The sequence below is a fragment of the Brassica oleracea genome, chromosome C3 (genome assembly GCF_000695525.1).
Source record: "Brassica oleracea var. oleracea cultivar TO1000 chromosome C3, BOL, whole genome shotgun sequence".
Taxonomy (NCBI): domain Eukaryota; kingdom Viridiplantae; phylum Streptophyta; class Magnoliopsida; order Brassicales; family Brassicaceae; genus Brassica; species Brassica oleracea.
The window spans coordinates 30,224,905-30,232,053 of NC_027750.1; the positions used below are offsets into that span (position 1 = coordinate 30,224,905).

At 34.0% G+C, this 7,149-nt stretch overlaps 1 long non-coding RNA gene across 2 annotated transcripts in view; it reads left to right on the forward strand.

Moving 5' to 3' along the window:
- Positions 1 to 5,486: 5,486 nt before the first annotated feature.
- LOC106332980 overlaps positions 5,487 to 7,149 on the forward strand; it is a 20,126-nt gene continuing 18,463 nt past the window's right edge. Inside the window, exons 1-3 of one of the 2 annotated variants that reach the window (XR_001268252.1) lie at positions 5,487 to 5,708; positions 5,814 to 5,875; positions 5,978 to 6,041. This is a non-coding gene — a long non-coding RNA (uncharacterized LOC106332980). The remainder of the gene's footprint in view (positions 5,709 to 5,813; positions 5,876 to 5,977; positions 6,042 to 7,149) is intronic. The other variant, XR_001268251.1, reaches the window with a different exon arrangement.

The following is a 7,149-nucleotide window of genomic DNA, read 5'->3' on the forward strand; positions in this document are numbered from 1 at the left end:
GCAGATTCCCACGCCTTACGCCCCCGTTCTCCACTTTGTTCACAACTCTTCCCACCTAAGCAGAATATGGAGGTACTTATGGCGGAACGGGCCAATCTGGTATTTCACAATAAAGTGATAGATGGAACTTCTATTAAACGACTTATTAGCCGATTAATAGATCACTTCGGGATGGCATATACATCACACATCCTAGATCAAGTAAAGGCCGTTTTGATTCTTTGGAACAACTCACGAATTTAGTAGATCTTTTTAGGAGGACCCAATGACTATAGATAGGACCTATCCAATTTTTACAGTGCGCTGGTTGGCTGTTCATGGACTAGCTGTACCTACCGTTTCTTTTTTGGGGTCAATATCAGCAATGCAGTTCATCCAACGATAAACCGAATTCAATTATTTATAGAGCTATGACACAATCAAATCCGAACGAACAAAATGTTGAATTAAATCGTACCAGTCTCTATTGGGGGTTATTACTCATTTTTGTACTTGCTCTTTTCTTAATTTTCTTATCCAAGACTTGTATCATTTGATGATGCCATCGATAAGATAGTGAACATTGTAAATATCTTTGGAATGGAGATAGCCATTCCACCCATTTCATCAAGATAAACAAGCCGGATTCTATCACGCCCCTATGTCCCTCTCGTGTGGCGGCAGGGGGCGTAAAAAGGAAAGAGAGGGATGGGGTTTCTCTCGCTTTTGGCTTGGCATAGCGGACCCACAGCAGGAGGCCTGCACGACGGGCTATTAGCTCAGTGGTAGAGCGCGCCCCTGATAATTGCGTCGTTGTGCCTGGGCTGTGAGGGATCTCAGCCACATAGATAGTTCAATGTGCTCATCAGCGCCTGACCCTGAGATGTGGATCATCCAAGGCACATTAGCATGGCGTACTCCTCCTGTTCGAACCGGGGTTTGAAACCAAACTTCTCCTCAGGAGGATAGATGGGGCGATTCAGGTGAGATCCAATATTTATAAAGATCTAAATAGACTCCCACTGCTGCCTCCCGTAGGAGTCTGGGTCCCTTCGCTCCACTATGACAGCTAAACCAAGTCAAAATCTTCATCTCTCTGTAAGCCACTAAACGGGTTCTACACCTAAATAGGTTAAGGTAGGGTATTTTTTAAGAAAATAAAAAAAATCTTATCCAATTTGTGTATTTCAAGCAATATTTTCAAATAAGATTTTTACTACAAAATCATTTTGCATGTACAATATATTATAGTTTCGTTTAAAATTTTTTTTTTTGTTGTTAACAATATTTCAAAATATTTCTTCTGTATTATGTAGGTCCAATTTAATTTAACTTTCATATACATTTCAAATTTAGAAATAAAATTAAAATATCTAAAATAGTATGGTTACATAATAGTGTTCCCAACATAAATATTTTTATAAAATACAAATTTTACAAACATTTATAGTGATAACATTATAGGCCACATAAATATAGGTATTATATAGTTATGTAATACATATAAATTGCATTAATCTAATGATATATTTTGTTATAGAAACTAAAATGTTTTAATATAAAAACAAAACACCTGCACAGATGTGTGGGTTAAGATTTAGTTGATTTGTTGAAAAAGGTGACAACAACTTCACCAAATATCACTCGTCAACATTATTCTTGTAACGGCTATGAGTTGGTAACGAAGTCAAAGTAACTCAAACGTATCGAAGATAATTAAAATTCCTAAATATTTTCTTAAATTACATGTAGCTACCCGAAAAACATAAAAGGGGTTATATTTGAATTGTGGATTTGAAATCAAATCCATACACAAAAACATGAAATAAGAACTTAAAATCATAAAGAAAGAGAACTTATACAAAAAAAAAGTAAAACTGAAGACAACTTTGTCCCATTTACAAATGCCAGTTACAAAAAAAAAAAAAAACACTTTTTCGACATGTTTACTTCTCAGGACAACTTGTGGTCTTCAGTTGATCATTATATTAAAACCGTAGGAGCTTCCTGACTTCGTGCACAAAGAATAACATTTTTGAACTTTCATATGCTCTATAACAACTATGGTATCATTATATAATTAATGTTCTTGTTTTTCAGTTAGATCTAATTAACATATATGGCAAGTTCTCTTCAATAGATTCTGAAAAGAAAGCATTTGCAAGGGATGACATGTGTTCTTACTCTTGCATGTCTTGAGCCTTCTTATACTTTTTACACTGCATAGAACCAAAACAAAAATTCTATAAGCAGATTCTACCTCATATAGCTGTTTGAATAGTGTCTAGATTTCACATTTGTAGAATTTTAGAATAACTCATAAAAGTAAAAACTGCATTCGTAGAAAAAGAAGCTAACTATACAATTAGTAGAATTTGCATTCCTCATTTTTAGAAGTTTAATTAAAAGTAGATTGTTCATTCTAAAAAAAAGTAGATAAACTTGTTTAATCTGGAATTCAATTTCTACTAACTCATTTTCGTAGAAGACGAAATCTACTTTTAGTATAATATAATTTAAAATTTAAATTTATCAAGTTTTTCAACCAAAAAAAATATCAGTTTGCGTATATGAGTATTTTATCAATTGTTTGTATTTTTGTATAATATTTTTGATTCATAAAATTATTTATTTCATTAATTTTTAGAAATGAAAATGATAAAATGGAAAAAAAGTAGACAAAAAAGTTTTATACCAAAAGGACAACGATGCTGTTTTTTGTTCCGTTTTAACAATTTTCCCAAATAGAAATAACATGATATATTACTCTGCGTTGTATTCCCTCGTTAAAATATGGATTTTAGGTTCCATTTAAAATCCTATAATTGCAAACGGGTCTGAACAAATACCTTTTAACTTTCTTTAAGTAAAATTAAGTCAAACTAAAACTTTCCTCTAATTTGGACTGGATCTATGTAAGTTTCAAAAATATCAGCTTGGATCCAATACGAAAACAAAACGACATCCCAGTTCATAAAAATCAAAACAACAATACAACAGAGAGAAATCAAACATCGGTTTATAGGTTTTGTTTTTGGACGACACAATAAAGGGTAGACTCATATAAAGGCTTTGAAAACATATTATCACTCGCCAAGTACTTGATTATGCAGAGACTGCTGCTGCTGTTGAGCTATTCGAATTAAATTTGATGCACATTACTGTATTCCGACCATCATCAGCCAAAGATAGAGTAGCCTTATCGTAACTCTACACAGATTAGGAAAATTTTTTTGAAGAGAATTCAGTTTTTTTATATTTCATAAAAATTTATATGCCAACAACGTATGAAGACTTAGGGCTGGGCACAAGGCGGTTACTTGCTATTTCGCTGTACTTGCGACTTGACTTGCCTTATACGAATAATGAATTCTTTGACATGTACTTGACTTGTTAAAAATGAGTACTTGCTATTTCAAGTAATTGATAAAAAATAAATTACTTGCAAGTTATTTGTCTTGCTCTATTACTTACTATTTATGAGTATTTGTGAACTATTTACGAGTACTTGTGAACTATTTACGAGATTTTCGGAATATTTAAGAACTAGTTACTAAATAATACTCTATTAGAAATAGAAATAAAAATGTGTTTTGTTTTTTTCTACTTAAGAATTTAGTTATATGACTTGTAATTACATGTTACTTGTTTAGAAAAGATATTTTTGTTATCGTGAAAATTATACAATGTTTAAATATCGAAATATGCATATATATTTTTTATTTGTCTTCTTTATGTAATACTTGACTAGAAGATAACGAGTATTTAAAAATCAAGATGGATACGAAAAGAGTAACAAGTATAAAAAGAGTAATGAGTATTTGTGTCTAATCCTAAATGCAAGTAAAAGAAAAAAACAAATATAAACAAGTAATTGATAGATCATGTAACAAATAGCAAATAATGAGACAAGTAACGGGGAGTAATGAGTCAAGTAATAAAAATAATAATGATACTTGATACTTGACTTGGTCTTGGAAGTAATGAAAATTGTTGACTTGTTATTTGCCTTCACAACACCGAGTATTTGAACTTTCAAGGCGGGTACGAGTCAAATATCAAGTTTAAGCGGGTAACGAGTAATGATGCCCAGCCCTACGAAGACTTACCGCATGATCGTCGTTCTGCAAAGGAACGTCAGTAAATACGAAATCAACGTGTCTGCCTAGTCCAATAGGCGATGAATTTAGTCGTTTGAGTTTTGGGCTTTAGTCTTTGTTCTTAGTCTGGAATCAGTCTACACAATACCAGAAACATGAAGTAAAGTTTTTTACTGGGTTTAAACTAGAAAAACAACAACATCAATGCATATGCTTGGACACATCTGTTGATTGATAATTACAAACAAGCATATTATATGTAATAGTTCAAATGATAAGAATACTGTAAAGCATATTTGCTTATCCTCTCTCGTTTTTCTATAATTATTTTATCGTTTTTCTTTTGAAAAATGAACGCTTTCAATCTAATGTACATTTTTTTATATAAGAAAAACTATATAATTTATTTTTATAAGTCATATGCATTTTAAAATGATATTCATAGCATGAAAACTACATAACATATTTTAAGTGGAGACGCGCGGATTGGCTTGCAGAACTGCTTAACTGCTTAGCTATGCGGAACATGCTTGGACATATATACACAAACCGCAACATGTGGTAGGCCGGCCCGCGCGGTCGGTATAAAAGTTCAACCCACTACATATTGAGATAGTTGGAAGCGGATTGGCCCGTCTGGCATCTCTACATTTCAGTACTTATTTAAGTTGCAAATATTTATCTCAAATAGTAATTTGTATATTGAGATAAATGTTAATTTTCTTATTTTACGATTTTTTGGATATTTTTCCGGATTCAGATCAGGTTCATATATCTCTGATATCCGAAATACCACCTTACATAATCCCTTTTGATATATTTTTTATAAATCGGATCGAGTACGGATTAGGATATTTGGTTCTGGTTTGGTTCAGATTTCTTGTTCAGTAACTAATTTTCATGCCTAATTGCAGATGTACAAACGATCAAATAACAGAGCCTGACCCTAAAAGACTGATGGTAAATAGAACTTACATCTTCAACTTTAGATTTACATTTTTAAGGAGAAAAAACCTTTCTTCATTGTTTTTAGTATACATTGTACTAAGTCCGGTGTATATGTTGACAAAACTGACTGAGGGATGTATTGTGGTTTTCGAGCGTGATATAATTACAGGGTTTTCTGTAATCTCTTTTGGAAAAAGGAAACGTATACTATGCAGAATGTTAATTGGGTTTTGTAATTACTGTTATCAAATTAGACTTTCGTATCTTAACCCCAACCCAAAACTTACCACGTTGGGAATAAAGAAAAAAAAAACATAATTGTAAAATGGTCGAGCAAAAACATGGGCCCTAAATTTATCTCCACCGTTGGATTCCATCTCGAGATCAGAGAGATTAAGATGAAAACACTTATAAAACAAATCTCAGCTAGGGATTCAAATCGGAGAATAAATATCCGGATAGCTTGACTAAAACCCCGAACCCCTAAAGGAAGATCAGATCCGCCAAAGAGAATGCCCCCGCCTCCGAATCCAAACTCCTTGTGGCCTGATCGTAGGTCGTCTCCGGCGAAATGTCAAGGTAGTTCAAATTAACTAAAATTTGGCTAGCTGTTACATTTAGATCGATTTCTCTCGAGCTCATCATCAGGTCTGTGATGCTCGGTGAAAGCTCCAAGCAAAGGTGAGGTAGAAGAAGAGATGGTAGTTAAAAAATGATCTCCAGCGATGATGTTTACGTTTCATCTTGTGAAAGGCAGGAGTCATTAAAAGTTTGATTTCTTTGTAGGAGCAAGTTGAAGCACGCTGATAGGCAGCTCAGTTACCAGTGCGGCTTTTATTTTTGTCGAGGTTCAGTTAATGGAACGCTACTTTAGTTGTTGGTGTGTTTGATGTTTACATTTATCAAAACTTGATGACACTTATGTTTTTCTTTGTCATCTTTCATTGCAGATACACACAACGAGCAAATAATAGTTCTTTTGGATCCCAGCCAAAAGAACCTGATGGTAAAAAGGTAAATTCCAACATTGAGATGGAACCGTAATCATGAGAAAGCGTCAAGTAAATATCTTTTCATACAAATCATGTGTTTTTGCTACAATTGAATTTTTTTATTTATATTGACAATGTCAACTTGAGTGACCTAAATATCCTCGACGTTTTTCTTTTTCCAGAAATAAACTACCGATTTTATCGACTTCGTTGAATTGGCCTGGCCACACAATACGATTTTCCATTGTTTTGGGTTTTACCTGCTAAGATGACATTAAGTTCTATTTTTAGTGTGTATTTACTATCACTACAAGAAAACATCAAGGATTCTGAGGGAAAAAATAGTCGGAATTTCGTCGGAATAACGTTATTCCGACGACATACCGACGAAACACGCCGTCGGAAATAATTCCTCGGAATTTCTTTTTTCCTCGGAAATCCCTCGGAATTTTCCGACGGAATTCCGAGGATCACTAGTTTGTCGGAAATGTCCTCGGAATATACCGAAGGAGAACTTCGTCGGTATAATTCCTCGGAAGTTCATCGATCGATGCGTGTTTGGACATATATACATCGATCGATAGGAGTATACCGACGGACCTTTTCCTCGGTTTATTCCGAGGAACTTTTCCCTTGGTATATTCCGAGGGAACTGGTCCCTCGGAATATACTGAGGGACAGCTCCCTCGGTATAGCCCGAACGTTTTTTTAAAAACGCATCGATCGATGCTTTTTTGTTCAAAAACGCATCGATCGATCTAGTGAAAAATATAATTAATTTCCTCGGAATGTAAAAAATATTAATTTTTTTAAAAAAATAAAATTTCTGAAATTTAAATTCGAAAATATGAAATTAAAAGTAAAATTGAAATCATATTAATTAATATTTAAAGTTTCACAAATAAAAATAAAACATTCCGAGTTTGTGGAAAAAAAAAAACTACGGGTCTGGCACGTCCGGGAACACCTCGTTCGGGTACATCCTCTGCATCATCTCCATCATTTGCTGGTTCAGCCTCCTCTGTGCCTCATAGCCCGCCTGTTGAGCCGCCATCTGGGTCTCCAACAAAGATATGCGATCATCCTTGTCCTTCAACTGAGCCGTAAGTACTTCTGGATCAACAAAGGGC